The sequence below is a fragment of the Dermacentor albipictus genome, chromosome 6 (assembly GCF_038994185.2).
Source record: "Dermacentor albipictus isolate Rhodes 1998 colony chromosome 6, USDA_Dalb.pri_finalv2, whole genome shotgun sequence".
Taxonomy (NCBI): domain Eukaryota; kingdom Metazoa; phylum Arthropoda; class Arachnida; order Ixodida; family Ixodidae; genus Dermacentor; species Dermacentor albipictus.
In genome coordinates this window covers 89616211-89638268 of record NC_091826.1, presented here as the reverse complement: position 1 = coordinate 89638268, position 22058 = coordinate 89616211, and positions in this window count along the sequence as shown.

The following is a 22058-nucleotide window of genomic DNA, read 5'->3' as shown; positions in this document are numbered from 1 at the left end:
ACTTTTGGCGTCCGTTTGCTTTCATGTCTATAAGCGAGAATTCTCATAAGACCGTCATCTTGGAAAACATAAACCAGTACGTTAAGCGCTTGGTCCTTGCAGCAAGTTTTTCCCTAATCAATTATGGCTGCTCGTGCTAGCACCGACGAATTTCGTTTCTTATCTTTTCGAGCTGCTTGTACTCACAACCAGTCACTTTGTTTTCATTTTCGTGAGGTACTGCTACTAACAGCCAATTTAATTTTCTTTTTTACAAATTTCTGAGTTGCTCGTACTAAGAGCCACACATATAGATGCAATTTTTTGGTGAGCTCAAGGTACTGGCTGTGTATCTTTGTTGCAAAATTTTTGAGTGGCTGGTACTAGCAGATACTCATTTACTTGTAATTTTTTTAGTTGCTGGTAGTAACCAGTAATTACCGCTAAGTTTACTTGCCACAAACACGTCAACTGTGGCTGTGTAGTACGCTTTGTTGAAAACGAAGCCTTTCTTGAGACGAGGATATTTACAAACAATACGTCGAAAACACTAGATATAAGAAAACGTGCGACAAAAGAAGGAATAGACTGTATCTGGCAGACTGCACCGCAAATGAAATAAAATGCCTCAATGGAACACTTAAATGTAACAAATAATGGAAACTTGCTCTGGGTACACTGATGCGCACGCAAAAATATTGAAATCTGCTGAAATTTCAATATCGTGTATACACTGCAGAGTTGTGCGCAACACATGCAGCTGCAGGAGTTCTTTCCACAAAGAACAAAATACGAGAAAACGGCGCTTGTTAAGTGTCCTATATCGGTGTAACTGGGCAATGATGGCAATAATGAAAAGAAATAGCCCGGACTGAACACAAGAACGCAAACTGCTCATATGGCATTACAAGGGGCTGAGGATATAAAAGACGTTGCGCTAGACTCGATGAACTGGCTCAGTCATCCAGGAACTCGATATCAGGTTCCGGTCCAAGCTCCTCGTCCAGTGCGTCCATGTCAATCTTGCAGGGCGGAAGTGCGGCGATAGACTCCCGAGCACGTTCCTCCCTCCACCGAAGCTCAGCCGAACTCTGGCGACGCTTCCCATCCCTTTCCTCGACCTCCTCCCCAACACGCTTCCGCTTTTGTGCCCGTTGACGAACATATACTTGCACTCGCAAAGCTTCCCCGTCAGCTTCCTTGCAGGCGGTTTCCAGCATGGCGGTCAGCTTCCCAACTAGTCTCTCGAGAAGCAATCGACGCCATATTCCCTCGTGCCTCTTAGATTTGCGTATGTCTCGGAGCTTGCTCAACGCTGCGGAAAGAACAAAGTCGGCATCACTCATCCTGCTTGATACGTAGCACCGTTTGCTTACCCGAATGACACTGGAATCAGAGAAACAGGAAGAGCAGTCCAGCCCGTGCAGGAACCGAGAACACAATGATTCGGTCTAAGGGAAACGCAGTTTTCTGTTGGCCTTCCCTCTTTCCACCGCGTTCCTTTAACCCACTTTCCCAAAAGGAGGCACTCGAAAGGCGAAGTGGGCAGTGACCTCGACACGGACGCACGTGCCGTAAGCGCGGTTGAAGTAGAAAGGGGAGAACCAGAAAAAAAAGGCAGGGGGGGGGGGACAAACAGGTTGCACGTGGTTATTTACCGTGCATATTCGAGCGCGAGAGAGCAGAAAATGGTAAAGGAAAGGTAAGAGGGGAGGGAAAAAAATAAACAATGCGTATTCCAAGATACGGCAGCGTTTACAGCGAAATATTGCGATCCGAGGGGTCAGTGACGAGTGCCGTCACGTGAGTTGTCTTCAAGAACCTTGAGCAATAGTTTTGTCTGTACATGCTTACACTTTTGGCGTCCGTTTGCTTTCATGCCTATAAGCGAGAATTCTCATAAGACCGTCATCTTGGAAAACATAAACCAGTACGTTAAGCGCTTGGTCCTTGCAGCAAGTTTTTCCCTAATCAATTATGGCTGCTCGTGCTAGCACCGACGAATTTCGTTTCTTATCTTTTCGAGCTGCTTGTACTCACAACCAGTCACTTTGTTTTCATTTTCGTGAGGTACTGCTACTAACAGCCAATTTAATTTTCTTTTTTACAAATTTCTGAGTTGCTCGTACTAAGAGCCACACATATAGATGCAATTTTTTGGTGAGCTCAAGGTACTGGCTGTGTATCTTTGTTGCAAAATTTTTGAGTGGCTGGTACTAGCAGATACTCATTTACTTGTAATTTTTTTAGTTGCTGGTAGTAACCAGTAATTACCGCTAAGTTTACTTGCCACAAACACGTCAACTGTGGCTGTGTAGTAGCTTTGTTGAAAACGAAGCCTTTCTTGAGACGAGGATATTTACAAACAATACGTCGAAAACACTAGATATAAGAAAACGTGCGACAAAAGAAGGAATAGACTGTATCTGGCAGACTGCACCGCAAATGAAATAAAATGCCTCAATGGAACACTTAAATGTAACAAATTAATGGAAACTTGCTCTGGGTACACTGATGCGCACGCAAAAATATTGAAATCTGCTGAAATTTCAATATCGTGTATACACTGCAGAGTTGTGCGCAACACATGCAGCTGCACGAGTTCTTTCCACAAAGAACAAAATACGAGAAAACGGCGCTTGTTAAGTGTCCTATATCGGTGTAACTGGGCAATGATGGCAATAATGAAAAGAAATAGCCCGTACTGAACACAAGAACGCAAACTGCTCATATGGCATTACAAGGGGCTGAGGATATAAAAGACGTTGCGCTAGACTCGATGAACTGGCTCAGTCATCCAGGAACTCGATATCAGGTTCCGGTCCAAGCTCCTCGTCCAGTGCGTCCATGTCAATCTTGCAGGGCGGAAGTGCGGCGATAAACTCCCGAGCACGTTCCTCCCTCCACCAAAGCTCAGCCGAACTCTGGCGACGCTTCCCATCCCTTTCCTCGACCTCCTCCCCAACACGCTTCCGCTTTTGTGCCCGTTGACGAACATCTACTTGCACTCGCAAAGCTTCCCCGTCAGCTTCCTTGCAGGCGGTTTCCAGCATGGCGGTCAGCTTCCCAACTAGTCTCTCGAGAAGCAATCGACGCCATATTCCCTCGTGCCTCTTAGATTTGCGTATGTCTCGGAGCTTGCTCAACGCTGCGGAAAGAACAAAGTCGGCATCACTCATCCTGCTTGATACGTAGCACCGTTTGCTTACCCGAATGACACTGGAATCAGAGAAACAGGAAGAGCAGTCCAGCCCGTGCAGGAACCGAGAACACAATGATTCGGTCTAAGGGAAACGCAGTTTTCTGTTGGCCTTCCCTCTTTCCACCGCGTTCCTTGAACCCACTTTCCCAAAAGGAGGCACTCGAAAGGCGAAGTGGGCAGTGACCTCGACACGGACGCACGTGCCGTAAGCGCGGTTGAAGTAGAAAGGGGAGAACCAGAAAAAAAAGGCAGGGGGGGGGGGACAAACAGGTTGCACGTGGTTAGTTACCGTGCATATTCGAGCGCGAGAGAGCAGAAAATGGTAAAGGAAAGGTAAGAGGGGAGGGAAAAAAATAAACAATGCGTATTCCAAGATACGGCAGCGTTTACAGCGAAATATTGCGATCCGAGGGGTCAGTGACGAGTGCCGTCACGTGAGTTGTCTTCAAGAACCTTGAGCAATGGTTTTGTCTGTACATGCTTACACTTTTGGCGTCCGTTTGCTTTCATGCCTATAAGCGAGAATTCTCATAAGACCGTCATCTTGGAAAACATAAACCAGTACGTTAAGCGCTTGGTCCTTGCAGCAAGTTTTTCCCTAATCAATTATGGCTGCTCGTGCTAGCACCGACGAATTTCGTTTCTTATCTTTTCGAGCTGCTTGTACTCACAACCAGTCACTTTGTTTTCATTTTCGTGAGGTACTGCTACTAACAGCAAATTTAATTTTCTTTTTTACAAATTTCTGAGTTGCTCGTACTAAGAGCCACACATATAGATGCAATTTTTTGGTGAGCTCAAGGTACTGGCTGTGTATCTTTGTTGCAAAATTTTTGAGTGGCTGGTACTAGCAGATACTCATTTACTTGTAATTTTTTTAGTTGCTTGTAGTAACCAGTAATTACCGCTAAGTTTACTTGCCACAAACACGTCAACTGTGGCTGTGTAGTACGCTTTGTTGAAAACGAAGCCTTTCTTGAGACGAGGATATTTACAAACAATACGTCGAAAACACTAGATATAAGAAAACGTGCGACAAAAGAAGGAATAGACTGAATCTGGCAGACTGCACCGCAAATGAAATAAAATGCCTCTATGGAACACTTAAATGTAACAAATTAATGGAAACTTGCTCTGGGTACACTGATGCGCACGCAAAAATATTGAAATCTGCTGAAATTTCAATATCGTGTATACACTGCAGAGTTGTGCGCAACACATGCAGCTGCAGGAGTTCTTTCCACAAAGAACAAAATACGAGAAAACGGCGCTTGTTAAGTGTCCTATATCGGTGTATCTGGGCAATGATGGCAATAATGAAAAGAAATAGCCCGGACTGAACACAAGAACGCAAACTGCTCATATGGCATTACAAGGGGCTGAGGATATAAAAGACGTTGCGCTAGACTCGATGAACTGGCTCAGTCATCCAGGAACTCGATATCAGGTTCCAGTCCAAGCTCCTCGTCCAGTGCGTCCATGTCAATCTTGCAGGGCGGAAGTGCGGCGATAAACTCCCGAGCACGTTCCTCCCTCCACCGAAGCTCAGCCGAACTCTGGCGACGCTTCCCATCCCTTTCCTCGACCTCCTCCCCAACACGCTTCCGCTTTTGTCCCCGTTGACGAACATCTACTTGCACTCGAAAAGCTTCCCCGTCAGCTTCCTTGCAGGCGGTTTCCAGCATGGCGGTCAGCTTCCCAACTAGTCTCTCGAGAAGCAATCGACGCCATATTCCCTCGTGCCTCTTAGATTTGCGTATGTCTCGGAGCTTGCTCAACGCTGCGGAAAGAACAAAGTCGGCATCACTCATCCTGCTTGATACGTAGCACCGTTTGCTTACCCGAATGACACTGGAATCAGAGAAACAGGAAGAGCAGTCCAGCCCGTGCAGGAACCGAGAACACAATGATTCGGTCTAAGGGAAACGCAGTTTTCTGTTGGCCTTCCCTCTTTCCACCGCGTTCCTTGAACCCACTTTCCCAAAAGGAGGCACTCGAAAGGCGAAGTGGGCAGTGACCTCGACACGGACGCACGTGCCGTAAGCGCGGTTGAAGTAGAAAGGGGAGAACCAGAAAAAAAAGGCAGGGGGGGGGGACAAACAGGTTGCACGTGGTTATTTACCGTGCATATTCGAGCGCGAGAGAGCAGAAAATGGTAAAGGAAAGGTAAGAGGGGAGGGAAAAAAATAAACAATGCGTATTCCAAGATACGGCAGCGTTTACAGCGAAATATTGCGATCCGAGGGGTCAGTGACGAGTGCCGTCACGTGAGTTGTCTTCAAGAACCTTGAGCAATAGTTTTGTCTGTACATGCTTACACTTTTGGCGTCCGTTTGCTTTCATGTCTATAAGCGAGAATTCTCATAAGACCGTCATCTTGGAAAACATAAACCAGTACGTTAAGCGCTTGGTCCTTGCAGCAAGTTTTTCCCTAATCAATTATGGCTGCTCGTGCTAGCACCGACGAATTTCGTTTCTTATCTTTTCGAGCTGCTTGTACTCACAACCAGTCACTTTGTTTTCATTTTCGTGAGGTACTGCTACTAACAGCCAATTTAATTTTCTTTTTTACAAATTTCTGAGTTGCTCGTACTAAGAGCCACACATATAGATGCAATTTTTTGGTGAGCTCAAGGTACTGGCTGTGTATCTTTGTTGCAAAATTTTTGAGTGGCTGGTACTAGCAGATACTCATTTACTTGTAATTTTTTTAGTTGCTGGTAGTAACCAGTAATTACCGCTAAGTTTACTTGCCACAAACACGTCAACTGTGGCTGTGTAGTACGCTTTGTTGAAAACGAAGCCTTTCTTGAGACGAGGATATTTACAAACAATACGTCGAAAACACTAGATATAAGAAAACGTGCGACAAAAGAAGGAATAGACTGTATCTGGCAGACTGCACCGCAAATGAAATAAAATGCCTCAATGGAACACTTAAATGTAACAAATTAATGGAAACTTGCTCTGGGTACACTGATGCGCACGCAAAAATATTGAAATCTGCTGAAATTTCAATATCGTGTATACACTGCAGAGTTGTGCGCAACACATGCAGCTGCAGGAGTTCTTTCCACAAAGAACAAAATACGAGAAAACGGCGCTTGTTAAGTGTCCTATATCGGTGTAACTTGGCAATGATGGCAATAATGAAAAGAAATAGCCCGGACTGAACACAAGAACGCAAACTGCTCATATGGCATTACAAGGGGCTGAGGATATAAAAGACGTTGCGCTAGACTCGATGAACTGGCTCAGTCATCCAGGAACTCGATATCAGGTTCCGGTCCAAGCTCCTCGTCCAGTGCGTCCATGTCAATCTTGCAGGGCGGAAGTGCGGCGATAGACTCCCGAGCACGTTCCTCCCTTCACCGAAGCTCAGCCGAACTCTGGCGACGCTTCCCATCCCTTTCCTCGACCTCCTCCCCAACACGCTTCCGCTTTTGTGCCCGTTGACGAACATATACTTGCACTCGCAAAGCTTCCCCGTCAGCTTCCTTGCAGGCGGTTTCCAGCATGGCGGTCAGCTTCCCAACTAGTCTCTCGAGAAGCAATCGACGCCATATTCCCTCGTGCCTCTTAGATTTGCGTATGTCTCGGAGCTTGCTCAACGCTGCGGAAAGAACAAAGTCGGCATCACTCATCCTGCTTGATACGTAGCACCGTTTGCTTACCCGAATGACACTGGAATCAGAGAAACAGGAAGAGCAGTCCAGCCCGTGCAGGAACCGAGAACACAATGATTCGGTCTAAGGGAAACGCAGTTTTCTGTTGGCCTTCCCTCTTTCCACCGCGTTCCTTGAACCCACTTTCCCAAAAGGAGGCACTCGAAAGGCGAAGTGGGCAGTGACCTCGACACGGACGCACGTGCCGTAAGCGCGGTTGAAGTAGAAAGGGGAGAACCAGAAAAAAAAGGCAGGGGGGGGGGACAAACAGGTTGCACGTGGTTATTTACCGTGCATATTCGAGCGCGAGAGAGCAGAAAATGGTAAAGGAAAGGTAAGAGGGGAGGGAAAAAAATAAACAATGCGTATTCCAAGATACGGCAGCGTTTACAGCGAAATATTGCGATCCGAGGGGTCAGTGACGAGTGCCGTCACGTGAGTTGTCTTCAAGAACCTTGAGCAATAGTTTTGTCTGTACATGCTTACACTTTTGGCGTCCGTTTGCTTTCATGCCTATAAGCGAGAATTCTCATAAGACCGTCATCTTGGAAAACATAAACCAGTACGTTAAGCGCTTGGTCCTTGCAGCAAGTTTTTCCCTAATCAATTATGGCTGCTCGTGCTAGCACCGACGAATTTCGTTTCTTATCTTTTCGAGCTGCTTGTACTCACAACCAGTCACTTTGTTTTCATTTTCGTGAGGTACTGCTACTAACAGCCAATTTAATTTTCTTTTTTACAAATTTCTGAGTTGCTCGTACTAAGAGCCACACATATAGATGCAATTTTTTGGTGAGCTCAAGGTACTGGCTGTGTATCTTTGTTGCAAAATTTTTGAGTGGCTGGTACTAGCAGATACTCATTTACTTGTAATTTTTTTAGTTGCTGGTAGTAACCAGTAATTACCGCTAAGTTTACTTGCCACAAACACGTCAACTGTGGCTGTGTAGTACGCTTTGTTGAAAACGAAGCCTTTCTTGAGACGAGGATATTTACAAACAATACGTCGAAAACACTAGATATAAGAAAACGTGCGACAAAAGAAGGAATAGACTGTATCTGGCAGACTGCACCGCAAATGAAATAAAATGCCTCAATGGAACACTTAAATGTAACAAATTAATGGAAACTTGCTCTGGGTACACTGATACGCACGCAAAAATATTGAAATCTGCTGAAATTTCAATATCGTGTATACACTGCAGAGTTGTGCGCAACACATGCAGCTGCAGGAGTTCTTTCCACAAAGAACAAAATACGAGAAAACGGCGCTTGTTAAGTGTCCTATATCGGTGTAACTGGGCAATGATGGCAATAATGAAAAGAAATAGCCCGGCCTGAACACAAGAACGCAAACTGCTCATATGGCAATACAAGGGGCTGAGGATATAAAAGACGTTGGGCTAGACTCGATGAACTGGCTCAGTCATCCAGGAACTCGATATCAGGTTCCGGTCCAAGCTCCTCGTCCAGTGCGTCCATGTCAGTCTTGCAGGGCGGAAGTGCGGCGATAAACTCCCGAGCACGTTCCTCCCTCCACCGAAGCTCAGCCGAACTCTGGCGACGCTTCCCATCCCTTTCCTCGACCTCCTCCCCAACACGCTTCCGCTTTTGTCCCCGTTGACGAACATCTACTTGCACTCGCAAAGCTTCCCCGTCAGCTTCCTTGCAGGCGGTTTCCAGCATGGCGGTCAGCTTCCCAACTAGTCTCTCGAGAAGCAATCGACGCCATATTCCCTCGTGCCTCTTAGATTTGCGTATGTCTCGGAGCTTGCTCAACGCTGCGGAAAGAACAAAGTCGGCATCACTCATCCTGCTTGATACGTAGCACCGTTTGCTTACCCGAATGACACTGGAATCAGAGAAACAGGAAGAGCAGTCCAGCCCGTGCAGGAACCGAGAACACAATGATTCGGTCTAAGGGAAACGCAGTTTTCTGTTGGCCTTCCCTCTTTCCACCGCGTTCCTTGAACCCACTTTCCCAAAAGGAGGCACTCGAAAGGCGAAGTGGGCAGTGACCTCGACACGGACGCACGTGCCGTAAGCGCGGTTGAAGTAGAAAGGGGAGAACCAGAAAAAAAAAGGCAGGGGGGGGGGACAAACAGGTTGCACGTGGTTATTTACCATGCATATTCGAGCGCGAGAGAGCAGAAAATGGTAAAGGAAAGGTAAGAGGGGAGGGAAAAAATAAACAATGCGTATTCCAAGATACGGCAGCGTTTACAGCGAAATATTGCGATCCGAGGGGTCAGTGACGAGTGCCGTCACGTGAGTTGTCTTCAAGAACCTTGAGCAATGGTTTTGTCTGTACATGCTTACACTTTTGGCGTCCGTTTGCTTTCATGCCTATAAGCGAGAATTCTCATAAGACCGTCATCTTGGAAAACATAAACCAGTACGTTAAGCGCTTGGTCCTTGCAGCAAGTTTTTCCCTAATCAATTATGGCTGCTCGTGCTAGCACCGACGAATTTCGTTTCTTATCTTTTCGAGCTGCTTGTACTCACAACCAGTCACTTTGTTTTCATTTTCGTGAGGTTCTGCTACTAACAGCCAATTTAATTTTCTTTTTTACAAATTTCTGAGTTGCTCGTACTAAGAGCCACACATATAGATGCAATTTTTTGGTGAGCTCAAGGTACTGGCTGTGTATCTTTGTTGCAAAATTTTTGAGTGGCTGGTACTAGCAGATACTCATTTACTTGTAATTTTTTTAGTTGCTGGTAGTAACCAGTAATTACCGCTAAGTTTACTTGCCACAAACACGTCAACTGTGGCTGTGTAGTACGCTTTGTTGAAAACGAAGCCTTTCTTGAGACGAGGATATTTACAAACAATACGTCGAAAACACTAGATATAAGAAAACGTGCGACAAAAGAAGGAATAGACTGTATCTGGCAGACTGCACCGCAAATGAAATAAAATGCCTCAATGGAACACTTAAATGTAACAAATTAATGGAAACTTGCTCTGGGTACACTGATGCGCACGCAAAAATATTGAAATCTGCTGAAATTTCAATATCGTGTATACACTGCAGAGTTGTGCGCAACACATGCAGCTGCAGGAGTTCTTTCCACAAAGAACAAAATACGAGAAAACGGCGCTTGTTAAGTGTCCTATATCGGTGTAACTGGGCAATGATGGCAATAATGAAAAGAAATAGCCCGGACTGAACACAAGAACGCAAACTGCTCATATGGCATTACAAGGGGCTGAGGATATAAAAGACGTTGCGCTAGACTCGATGAACTGGCTCAGTCATCCAGGAACTCGATATCAGGTTCCGGTCCAAGCTCCTCGTCCAGTGCGTCCATGTCAATCTTGCAGGGCGGAAGTGCGGCGATAAACTCCCGAGCACGTTCCTCCCTCCACCGAAGCTCAGCCGAACTCTGGCGACGCTTCCCATCCCTTTCCTCGACCTCCTCCCCAACACGCTTCCGCTTTTGTGCCCGTTGACGAACATCTACTTGCACTCGCAAAGCTTCCCCGTCAGCTTCCTTGCAGGCGGTTTCCAGCATGGCGGTCAGCTTCCCAACTAGTCTCTCGAGAAGCAATCGACGCCATATTCCCTCGTGCCTCTTAGATTTGCGTATGTCTCGGAGCTTGCTCAACGCTGCGGAAAGAACAAAGTCGGCATCACTCATCCTGCTTGATACGTAGCACCGTTTGCTTACCCGAATGACACTGGAATCAGAGAAACAGGAAGAGCAGTCCAGCCCGTGCAGGAACCGAGAACACAATGATTCGGTCTAAGGGAAACGCAGTTTTCTGTTGGCCTTCCCTCTTTCCACCGCGTTCCATGAACCCACTTTCCCAAAAGGAGGCACTCGAAAGGCGAAGTGGGCAGTGACCTCGACACGGACGCACGTGCCGTAAGCGCGGTTGAAGTAGAAAGGGGAGAACCAGAAAAAAAAGGCAGGGGGGGGGACAAACAGGTTGCACGTGGTTATTTACCGTGCATATTCGAGCGCGAGAGAGCAGAAAATGGTAAAGGAAAGGTAAGAGGGGAGGGAAAAAAATAAACAATGCGTATTCCAAGATACGGCAGTGTTTACAGCGAAATATTGCGATCCGAGGGGTCAGTGACGAGTGCCGTCACGTGAGTTGTCTTCAAGAACCTTGAGCAATGGTTTTGTCTGTACATGCTTACACTTTTGGCGTCCGTTTGCTTTCATGCCTATAAGCGAGAATTCTCATAAGACCGTCATCTTGGAAAACATAAACCAGTACGTTAAGCGCTTGGTCCTTGCAGCAAGTTTTTCCCTAATCAATTATGGCTGCTCGTGCTAGCACCGACGAATTTCGTTTCTTATCTTTTCGAGCTGCTTGTACTCACAACCAGTCACTTTGTTTTCATTTTCGTGAGGTACTGCTACTAACAGCCAATTTAATTTTCTTTTTTACAAATTTCTGAGTTGCTCGTACTAAGAGCCACACATATAGATGCAATTTTTTGGTGAGCTCAAGGTACTGGCTGTGTATCTTTGTTGCAAAATTTTTGAGTGGCTGGTACTAGCAGATACTCATTTACTTGTAATTTTTTTAGTTGCTGGTAGTAACCAGTAATTACCGCTAAGTTTACTTGCCACAAACACGTCAACTGTGGCTGTGTAGTACGCTTTGTTGAAAACGAAGCCTTTCTTGAGACGAGGATATTTACAAACAATACGTCGAAAACACTAGATATAAGAAAACGTGCGACAAAAGAAGGAATAGACTGTATCTGGCAGACTGCACCGCAAATGAAATAAAATGCCTCAATGGAACACTTAAATGTAACAAATTAATGGAAACTTGGGGCCCTATAACGTAAAACTATTCCAATATGTTTCTATTCCAATCTCCTGACGTCAAATTTGCGTAACCACCGACGCAAGCACCGGGTGGTCACCCGCAGGGTTGTCTGAACAGACCAATCGAACGCTCTCCTCGTTCATAGGAGGTCACTTTTGTTTGCTTGAAAAGCGAATAACATTGCCTACATTGAGCGGCTTGTCGTATCTAATTGGCTGACAAGAGGAGAGGAGAACGCTCAAGGGGAGAGGGATTCGCTGGGGCAGAGCCAGTGCACTGAAAATTGATAACCAGATGAAGAGGGTGGTGCCGGCGTCTGCGATTGGTCGGCTTTCCCTTACTTAACTTGGGGTGGCTTGTCGAAAATTGCGGCGGCATGCAACGGAAGCTTAAGAATGACGCTAAAACTGACCCTCAGCAAAGAAGAGTTGGAATAATGAGGTGGTAAACGTGCCGAAAGTGTTCGAAAGCGTTACACAGTCACGCAAGAAGTTTTAATATACGCAAATACACCCATGCTCTCCGGCAGGTGCGAGTAACCAGCGTCTCAGCGATCGGCGGCAGCGATCTTTTATTCCTTTTGGAACGGGGCAGCCTGAGGCTATTCCGAAGAAAGTTCAGTTTTGTTCGGCATAATAATGCATCTTTATCGTGTGCACGTCACTTTGACACGGTGAGTTTGTGCGGTTTTGTGACGTGGCGTGACAGGCAGGTGAAGCGGGTGCAGCCCGAAAACTTTTTACCAATAGCCGAGGGCTAATGGCGAAAAGGGGTCGAATCAGAAATAACTGTTTTTCTTTTTTCTGTCAAATCATGCATAATCAGTGTGTGCACATCATATCGGATGGGGAGCAATCGCGGTTTTCGTGACGTCGCGGGACAGACAGGTGAAGTGAGGGTGGTCGAAAAAAGTTTTTGACCAATCGTGGGGGGCTGATAGCAGAATTGGAATAGAAAAGTTTGGTATAGTTTTACGTTATAGCGCCCTTGCTCTGGGTACACTGATGCGCACGCAAAAATATTGAAATCTGCTGAAATTTCAATATCGTGTATACACTGCAGAGTTGTGCGCAACACATGCAGCTGCAGGAGTTCTTTCCACAAAGAACAAAATACGAGAAAACGGCGCTTGTTAAGTGTCCTATATCGGTGTAACTGGGCAATGATGGCAATAATGAAAAGAAATAGCCCGGACTGAACACAAGAACGCAAACTGCTCATATGGCATTACAAGGGGGTGAGGATATAAAAGACGTTGCGCTAGACTCGATGAACTGGCTCAGTCATCCAGGAACTCGATATCAGGTTCCGGTCCAAGCTCCTCGTCCAGTGCGTCCATGTCAATCTTGCAGGGCGGAAGTGCGGCGATAAACTCCCGAGCACGTTCCTCCCTCCACCGAAGCTCAGCCGAACTCTGGCGACGCTTCCCATCCCTTTCCTCGACCTCCTCCCCAACACGCTTCCGCTTTTGTGCCCGTTGACGAACATCTACTTGCACTCGCAAAGCTTCCCCGTCAGCTTCCTTGCAGGCGGTTTCCAGCATGGCGGTCAGCTTCCCAACTAGTCTCTCGAGAAGCAATCGACGCCATATTCCCTCGTGCCTCTTAGATTTGCGTATGTCTCGGAGCTTGCTCAACGCTGCGGAAAGAACAAAGTCGGCATCACTCATCCTGCTTGATACGTAGCACCGTTTGCTTACCCGAATGACACTGGAATCAGAGAAACAGGAAGAGCAGTCCAGCCCGTGCAGGAACCGAGAACACAATGATTCGGTCTAAGGGAAACGCAGTTTTCTGTTGGCCTTCCCTCTTTCCACCGCGTTCCTTGAACCCACTTTCCCAAAAGGAGGCACTCGAAAGGCGAAGTGGGCAGTGACCTCGACACGGACGCACGTGCCGTAAGCGCGGTTGAAGTAGAAAGGGGAGAACCAGAAAAAAAAAGGCAGGGGGGGGGGACAAACAGGTTGCACGTGGTTATTTACCGTGCATATTCGAGCGCGAGAGAGCAGAAAATGGTAAAGGAAAGGTAAGAGGGGAGGGAAAAAAATAAACAATGCGTATTCCAAGATACGGCAGCGTTTACAGCGAAATATTGCGATCCGAGGGGTCAGTGACGAGTGCCGTCACGTGAGTTGTCTTCAAGAACCTTGAGCAATGGTTTTGTCTGTACATGCTTACACTTTTGGCGTCCGTTTGCTTTCATGCCTATAAGCGAGAATTCTCATATGACCGTCATCTTGGAAAACATAAACCAGTACGTTAAGCGCTTGGTCCTTGCAGCAAGTTTTTCCCTAATCAATTATGGCTGCTCGTGCTAGCACCGACGAATTTCGTTTCTTATCTTTTCGAGCTGCTTGTACTCACAACCAGTCACTTTGTTTTCATTTTCGTGAGGTACTGCTACTAACAGCCAATTTAATTTTCTTTTTTAAAAATTTCTGAGTTGCTCGTACTAAGAGCCACACATATAGATGCAATTTTTTGGTGAGCTCGAGGTACTGGCTGTGTATCTTTGTTGGAAAATTTTTGAGGGGCTGGTACTAGCAGATACTCATTTACTTGTAATTTTTTTAGTTGCTGGTAGTAACCAGTTTTTACCGCTAAGTTTACTTGCCACAAACACGTCAACTGTGGCTGTGTAGTACGCTTTGTTGAAAACGAAGCCTTTCTTGAGACGAGGATATTTACAAACAATACGTCGAAAACACTAGATATAAGAAAACGTGCGACAAAAGAAGGAATAGACTGTATCTGGCAGACTGCACCGCAAATGAAATAAAATGCCTCAATGGAACACTTAAATGTAACAAATTAATGGAAACTTGCTCTGGGTACACTGATGCGCACGCAAAAATATTGAAATCTGCTGAAATTTCAATATCGTGTATACACTGCAGAGTTGTGCGCAACACATGCAGCTGCAGGAGTTCTTTCCACAAAGAACAAAATACGAGAAAACGGCGCTTGTTAAGTGTCCTATATCGGTGTAACTGGGCAATGATGGCAATAATGAAAAGAAATAGCCCGGACTGAACACAAGAACGCAAACTGCTCATATGGCATTACAAGGGGCTGAGGATATAAAAGACGTTGCGCTAGACTCGATGAACTGGCTCAGTCATCCAGGAACTCGATATCAGGTTCCGGTCCAAGCTCCTCGTCCAGTGCGTCCATGTCAATCTTGCAGGGCGGAAGTGCGGCGATAAACTCCCGAGCACGTTCCTCCCTCCACCGAAGCTCAGCCGAACTCTGACGACGCTTCCCATCCCTTTCCTCGACATCCTCCCCAACACGCTTCCGCTTTTGTGCCCGTTGACGAACATCTACTTGCACTCGCAAAGCTTCCCCGTCAGCTTCCTTGCAGGCGGTTTCCAGCATGGCGGTCAGCTTCCCAACTAGTCTCTCGAGAAGCAATCGACGCCATATTCCCTCGTGCCTCTTAGATTTGCGTATGTCTCGGAGCTTGCTCAACGCTGCGGAAAGAACAAAGTCGGCATCACTCATCCTGCTTGATACGTAGCACCGTTTGCTTACCCGAATGACACTGGAATCAGAGAAACAGGAAGAGCAGTCCAGCCCGTGCAGGAACCGAGAACACAATGATTCGGTCTAAGGGAAACGCAGTTTTCTGTTGGCCTTCCCTCTTTCCACCGCGTTCCTTGAACCCACTTTCCCAAAAGGAGGCACTCGAAAGGCGAAGTGGGCAGTGACCTCGACACGGACGCACGTGCCGTAAGCGCGGTTGAAGTAGAAAGGGGAGAACCAGAAAAAAAAGGCAGGGGGGGGGGGACAAACAGGTTGCACGTGGTTATTTACCGTGCATATTCGAGCGCGAGAGAGCAGAAAATGGTAAAGGAAAGGTAAGAGGGGAGGGAAAAAAATAAACAATGCGTATTCCAAGATACGGCAGCGTTTACAGCGAAATATTGCGATCCGAGGGGTCAGTGACGAGTGCCGTCACGTGAGTTGTCTTCAAGAACCTTGAGCAATGGTTTTGTCTGTACATGCTTACACATTTGGCGTCCGTTTGCTTTCATGCCTATAAGCGAGAATTCTCATAAGACCGTCATCTTGGAAAACATAAACCAGTACGTTAAGCGCTTGGTCCTTGCAGCAAGTTTTTCCCTAATCAATTATGGCTGCTCGTGCTAGCACCGACGAATTTCGTTTCTTATCTTTTCGAGCTGCTTGTACTCACAACCAGTCACTTTGTTTTCATTTTCGTGAGGTACTGCTCCTAACAGCCAATTTAATTTTCATTTTTACAAATTTCTGAGTTGCTCGTACTAAGAGCCACACATATAGATGCAATTTTTTGGTGAGCTCAAGGTACTGGCTGTGTATCTTTGTTGGAAAATTTTTGAGTGGCTGGTACTAGCAGATACTCATTTACTTGTAATTTTTTTAGTTGCTTGTAGTAACCAGTAATTACCGCTAAGTTTACTTGCCACAAACACGTCAACTGTGGCTGTGTAGTACGCTTTGTTGAAAACGAAGCCTTTCTTGAGACGAGGATATTTACAAACAATACGTCGAAAACACTAGATATAAGAAAACGTGCGACAAAAGAAGGAATAGACTGAATCTGGCAGACTGCACCGCAAATGAAATAAAATGCCTCAATGGAACACTTAAATGTAACAAATTAATGGAAACTTGCTCTGGGTACACTGATGCGCACGCAAAAATATTGAAATCTGCTGAAATTTCAATATCGTGTATACACTGCAGAGTTGTGCGCAACACATGCAGCTGCAGGAGTTCTTTCCACAAAGAACAAAATACGAGAAAACGGCGCTTGTTAAGTGTCCTATATCGGTGTAACTGGGCAATGATGGCAATAATGAAAAGAAATAGCCCGGACTGAACACAAGAACGCAAACTGCTCATATGGCATTACAAGGGGCTGAGGATATAAAAGACGTTGCGCTAGACTCGATGAACTGGCTCAGTCATCCAGGAACTCGATATCAGGTTCCGGTCCAAGCTCCTCGTCCAGTGCGTCCATGTCAATCTTGCAGGGCGGAAGTGCGGCGATAAACTCCCGAGCACGTTCCTCCCTCCACCGAAGCTCAGCCGAACTCTGACGACGCTTCCCATCCCTTTCCTCGACATCCTCCCCAACACGCTTCCGCTTTTGTGCCCGTTGACGAACATCTACTTGCACTCGCAAAGCTTCCCCGTCAGCTTCCTTGCAGGCGGTTTCCAGCATGGCGGTCAGCTTCCCAACTAGTCTCTCGAGAAGCAATCGACGCCATATTCCCTCGTGCCTCTTAGATTTGCGTATGTCTCGGAGCTTGCTCAACGCTGCGGAAAGAACAAAGTCGGCATCACTCATCCTGCTTGATACGTAGCACCGTTTGCTTACCCGAATGACACTGGAATCAGAGAAACAGGAAGAGCAGTCCAGCCCGTGCAGGAACCGAGAACACAATGATTCGGTCTAAGGGAAACGCAGTTTTCTGTTGGCCTTCCCTCTTTCCACCGCGTTCCTTGAACCCACTTTCCCAAAAGGAGGCACTCGAAAGGCGAAGTGGGCAGTGACCTCGACACGGACGCACGTGCCGTAAGCGCGGTTGAAGTAGAAAGGGGAGAACCAGAAAAAAAAGGCAGGGGGGGGGGGGACAAACAGGTTGCACGTGGTTATTTACCGTGCATATTCGAGCGCGAGAGAGCAGAAAATGGTAAAGGAAAGGTAAGAGGGGAGGGAAAAAAATAAACAATGCGTATTCCAAGATACGGCAGCGTTTACAGCGAAATATTGCGATCCGAGGGGTCAGTGACGAGTGCCGTCACGTGAGTTGTCTTCAAGAACCTTGAGCAATGGTTTTGTCTGTACATGCTTACACATTTGGCGTCCGTTTGCTTTCATGCCTATAAGCGAGAATTCTCATAAGACCGTCATCTTGGAAAACATAAACCAGTACGTTAAGCGCTTGGTCCTTGCAGCAAGTTTTTCCCTAATCAATTATGGCTGCTCGTGCTAGCACCGACGAATTTCGTTTCTTATCTTTTCGAGCTGCTTGTACTCACAACCAGTCACTTTGTTTTCATTTTCGTGAGGTACTGCTCCTAACAGCCAATTTAATTTTCTTTTTTACAAATTTCTGAGTTGCTCGTACTAAGAGCCACACATATAGATGCAATTTTTTGGTGAGCTCAAGGTACTGGCTGTGTATCTTTGTTGGAAAATTTTTGAGTGGCTGGTACTAGCAGATACTCATTTACTTGTAATTTTTTTAGTTGCTTGTAGTAACCAGTAATTACCGCTAAGTTTACTTGCCACAAACACGTCAACTGTGGCTGTGTAGTACGCTTTGTTGAAAACGAAGCCTTTCTTGAGACGAGGATATTTACAAACAATACGTCGAAAACACTAGATATAAGAAAACGTGCGACAAAAGAAGGAATAGACTGAATCTGGCAGACTGCACCGCAAATGAAATAAAATGCCTCAATGGAACACTTAAATGTAACAAATTAATGGAAACTTGCTCTGGGTACACTGATGCGCACGCAAAAATATTGAAATCTGCTGAAATTTCAATATCGTGTATACACTGCAGAGTTGTGCGCAACACATGCAGCTGCAGGAGTTCTTTCCACAAAGAACAAAATACGAGAAAACGGCGCTTGTTAAGTGTCCTATATCGGTGTATCTGGGCAATGATGGCAATAATGAAAAGAAATAGCCCGGACTGAACACAAGAACGCAAACTGCTCATATGGCATTACAAGGGGCTGAGGATATAAAAGACGTTGCGCTAGACTCGATGAACTGGCTCAGTCATCCAGGAACTCGATATCAGGTTCCGGTCCAAGCTCCTCGTCCAGTGCGTCCATGTCAATCTTGCAGGGCGGAAGTGCGGCGATAAACTCCCGAGCACGTTCCTCCCTCCACCGAAGCTCAGCCGAACTCTGGCGACGCTTCCCATCCCTTTCCTCGACCTCCTCCCCAACACGCTTCCGCTTTTGTCCCCGTTGACGAACATCTACTTGCACTCGCAAAGCTTCCCCGTCAGCTTCCTTGCAGGCGGTTTCCAGCATGGCGGTCAGCTTCCCAACTAGTCTCTCGAGAAGCAATCGACGCCATATTCCCTCGTGCCTCTTAGATTTGCGTATGTCTCGGAGCTTGCTCAACGCTGCGGAAAGAACAAAGTCGGCATCGCTCATCCTGCTTGATACGTAGCACCGTTTGCTTACCCGAATGACACTGGAATCAGAGAAACAGGAAGAGCAGTCCAGCCCGTGCAGGAACCGAGAACACAATGATCCGGTCTAAGGGAAACGCAGTTTTCTGTTGGCCTTCCCTCTTTCCACCGCGTTCCTTGAACCCACTTTCCCAAAAGGAGGCACTCGAAAGGCGAAGTGGGCAGTGACCTCGACACGGACGCACGTGCCGTAAGCGCGGTTGAAGTAGAAAGGGAGAACCAGAAAAAAAAGGCAGGGGGGGGGGACAAACAGGTTGCACGTGGTTATTTACCGTGCATATTCGAGCGCGAGAGAGCAGAAAATGGTAAAGGAAAGGTAAGAGGGGAGGGAAAAAAATAAACAATGCGTATTCCAAGATACGGCAGCGTTTACAGCGAAATATTGCGATCCGAGGGGTCAGTGACGAGTGCCGTCACGTGAGTTGTCTTCAAGAACCTTGAGCAATGGTTTTGTCTGTACATGCTTACACTTTTGGCGTCCGTTTGCTTTCATGCCTATAAGCGAGAATTCTCATAAGACCGTCATCTTGGAAAACATAAACCAGTACGTTAAGCGCTTGGTCCTTGCAGCAAGTTTTTCCCTAATCAATTATGGCTGCTCGTGCTAGCACCGACGAATTTCGTTTCTTATCTTTTCGAGCTGCTTGTACTCACAACCAGTCACTTTGTTTTCATTTTCGTGAGGTACTGCTACTAACAGCCAATTTAATTTTCTTTTTTACAAATATCTGAGTTGCTCGTACTAAGAGCCACACATATAGATGCAATTTTTTGGTGAGCTCAAGGTACTGGCTGTGTATCTTTGTTGCAAAATTTTTGAGTGGCTGGTACTAGCAGATACTCATTTACTTGTAATTTTTTTAGTTGCTGGTAGTAACCAGTAATTACCGCTCAGTTTACTTGCCACAAACACGTCAACTGTGGCTGTGTAGTACGCTTTGTTGAAAACGAAGCCTTTCTTGAGACGAGGATATTTACAAACAATACGTCGAAAACACTAGATATAAGAAAACGTGCGACAAAAGAAGGAATAGACTGTATGTGGCAGACTGCACCGCAAATGAAATAAAATGCCTCAATGGAACACTTAAATGTAACAAATTAATGGAAACTTGCTCTGGGTACACTGATGCGCACGCAAAAATATTGAAATCTGCTGAAATTTCAATATCGTGTATACACTGCAGAGTTGTGCGCAACACATGCAGCTGCAGGAGTTCTTTCCACAAAGAACAAAATACGAGAAAACGGCGCTTGTTAAGTGTCCTATATCGGTGTAACTGGGCAATGATGGCAATAATGAAAAGAAATAGCCCGGACTGAACAAAAGAACGCAAACTGCTCATATGGCATTACAAGGGGCTGAGGATATAAAAGACGTTGCGCTAGACTCGATGAACTGGCTCAGTCATCCAGGAACTCGATATCAGGTTCCGGTCCAAGCTCCTCGTCCAGTGCGTCCATGTCAATCTTGCAGGGCGGAAGTGCGGCGATAAACTCCCGAGCACGTTCCTCCCTCCACCGAAGCTCAGCCGAACTCTGGCGACGCTTCCCATCCCTTTCCTCGACCTCCTCCCCAACACGCTTCCGCTTTTGTCCCCGTTGACGAACATCTACTTGCACTCGCAAAGCTTCCCCGTCAGCTTCCTTGCAGGCGGTTTCCAGCATGGCGGTCAGCTTCCCAACTAGTCTCTCGAGAAGCAATCGACGCCATATTCCCTCGTGCCTCTTAGATTTGCGTATGTCTCGGAGCTTGCTCAACGCTGCGGAAAGAACAAAGTCGGCATCACTCATCCTGCTTGATACGTAGCACCGTTTGCTTACCCGAATGACACTGGAATCAGAGAAACAGGAAGAGCAGTCCAGCCCGTGCAGGAACCGAGAACACAATGATTCGGTCTAAGGGAAACGCAGTTTTCTGTTGGCCTTCCCTCTTTCCACCGCGTTCCTTGAACCCACTTTCCCAAAAGGAGGCACTCGAAAGGCGAAGTGGGCAGTGACCTCGACACGGACGCACGTGCCGTAAGCGCGGTTGAAGTAGAAAGGGGAGAACCAGAAAAAAAAAGGCAGGGGGGGGGGGGACAAACAGGTTGCACGTGGTTATTTACCATGCATATTCGAGCGCGAGAGAGCAGAAAATGGTAAAGGAAAGGTAAGAGGGGAGGGAAAAAAATAAACAATGCGTATTCCAAGATACGGCAGCGTTTACAGCGAAATATTGCGATCCGAGGGGTCAGTGACGAGTGCCGTCACGTGAGTTGTCTTCAAGAACCTTGAGCAATGGTTTTGTCTGTACATGCTTACACTTTTGGCGTCCGTTTGCTTTCATGCCTATAAGCGAGAATTCTCATAAGACCGTCATCTTGGAAAACATAAACCAGTACGTTAAGCGCTTGGTCCTTGCAGCAAGTTTTTTCCTAATCAATTATGTCTGCTCGTGCTAGCACCGACGAATTTCGTTTCTTATCTTTTCGAGCTGCTTGTACTCACAACCAGTCACTTTGTTTTCATTTTCGTGAGGTACTGCTCCTAACAGCCAATTTAATTTTCTTTTTTACAAATTTCTGAGTTGCTCGTACTAAGAGCCACACATATAGATGCAATTTTTTGGTGAGCTCAAGGTACTGGCTGTGTATCTTTGTTGGAAAATTTTTGAGTGGCTGGTACTAGCAGATACTCATTTACTTGTAATTTTTTTAGTTGCTTGTAGTAACCAGTAATTACCGCTAAGTTTACTTGCCACAAACACGTCAACTGTGGCTGTGTAGTACGCTTTGTTGAAAACGAAGCCTTTCTTGAGACGAGGATATTTAGAAACAATACGTCGAAAACACTAGATATAAGAAAACGTGCGACAAAAGAAGGAAAAGACTGAATCTGGCAGACTGCACCGCAAATGAAATAAAATGCCTCAATGGAACACTTAAATGTAACAAATTAATGGAAACTTGCTCTGGGTACACTGATGCGCACGCAAAAATATTGAAATCTGCTGAAATTTCAATATCGTGTATACACTGCAGAGTTGTGCGCAACACATGCAGCTGCAGGAGTTCTTTCCACAAAGAACAAAATACGAGAAAACGGCGCTTGTTAAGTGTCCTATATCGGTGTAACTGGGCAATGATGGCAATAATGAAAAGAAATAGCCCGGACTGAACACAAGAACGCAAACTGCTCATATGGCATTACAAGGGGCTGAGGATA